Source organism: Rhipicephalus microplus, chromosome 6 (genome assembly GCF_043290135.1).
Source record: "Rhipicephalus microplus isolate Deutch F79 chromosome 6, USDA_Rmic, whole genome shotgun sequence".
Taxonomy (NCBI): Eukaryota; Metazoa; Arthropoda; class Arachnida; order Ixodida; family Ixodidae; genus Rhipicephalus; species Rhipicephalus microplus.
Window position 1 is genome coordinate 57,761,412 of NC_134705.1, and position 1,345 is coordinate 57,762,756.

Here is a 1,345-nt window from a genome sequence, read left to right on the forward strand (position 1 = left end):
ACAGAGCGAGACAGCTCGTAAGTCCCACCAGATCGTTTCTTTTGAGCACAGAGTTTTAATGCGATATTGTTAAAGAGTTCATGTAGCTGAAATTACGGCGTTGGTGACAGTGGCGTTGGTTGAAGGGAATCATTCCCGTTGTCCAAGACCAAAAGGCACGCTATAGATAGATATAGTAAAAAAAAGAAAACTCACAGCATATGAACGGGGTGAAAGATGATGAGTTGGCGAAGCTCCGGAGACAATCACCGGTAAAACCGTGAATCTTCCGTGTGTAATTTGCCCAGTCGATCATCGCGTAAAGACACCATGAGAAACACTATGTGTGTATATATAAAAGTCAACTTTTATATGTTCTTAGAGACGATGAATGACTTGCGATGTCCCTTCGTTATTACGGCTTTATGGTCTGTGAAATGAAGAGGGGGTGAGCGGTTCCTGCGTAGGTTGCAGGAAAAAAATTTGCAAATACTAGGTCAATGCATGTTCCTCGGATCGTGGTTGGTTTCGTGCGGTCATACAGTATACATATGAGTGCATATCTAGAAGCCATATGTTGAATATGCCAATTATTGGTCGTGTCTGAAATCACCAATCAGTATGAACGGTGCATTCTTGTACTATGTTTAAATTTTATCACATACAAGCATCATCAACTACAAGTACTGCCATCGGTGGCACATACCCACTCTAGAGCGGGTATGTGCCACCGGTGGCTCCGTACATCCCTAACAACAAACCACGTGGGATGTACAGACCCACGCCCTAAGAAGCTTTGCCCCTAAAACTCGCGTGTTCGAGCTGGAATCTAACCAAGGTATTCTTTATGGCAGTCAGGAGTTTTACCTAAGAAGTGCTGGAATTTGTTTGAAGAAAAAGAGAAAAGAAAAGGCACACAGGAATCATAAAGGGCAGCAAAGCGTGTTAAAATATACATATATATATATATATATATGTGACGTAAGAAGGCAGGGATGGTTAGAAGAAGCAGATGAGGAAGAAGTGCAGAGTAGAATAAACATTGGGTATGAGCCAGACCACGTCACCCATTCATCGTAGCGTCACACAAGTCGACAGGATGAAGACCTGGCCACCACTAATCAGCCACACATCATTCACGAAGCCGCCGGCAGTACGCCTCAACTGAATATTGACCACAGAAGAGGTGATCTCAGGCGCGAGCAGTTACCGGCATCATGGCAGAACCATCAACCGACCTTCCCATCCCCAAGTACACCGGAGCAGCGGACGATGGACCTGTACAGGACTGGTTCGACCTGTTCGAGCTCCACGCTACCGCTGCATCTTGGTCGGAACGGGAGATGGTTATAAACTTCAGCGACTA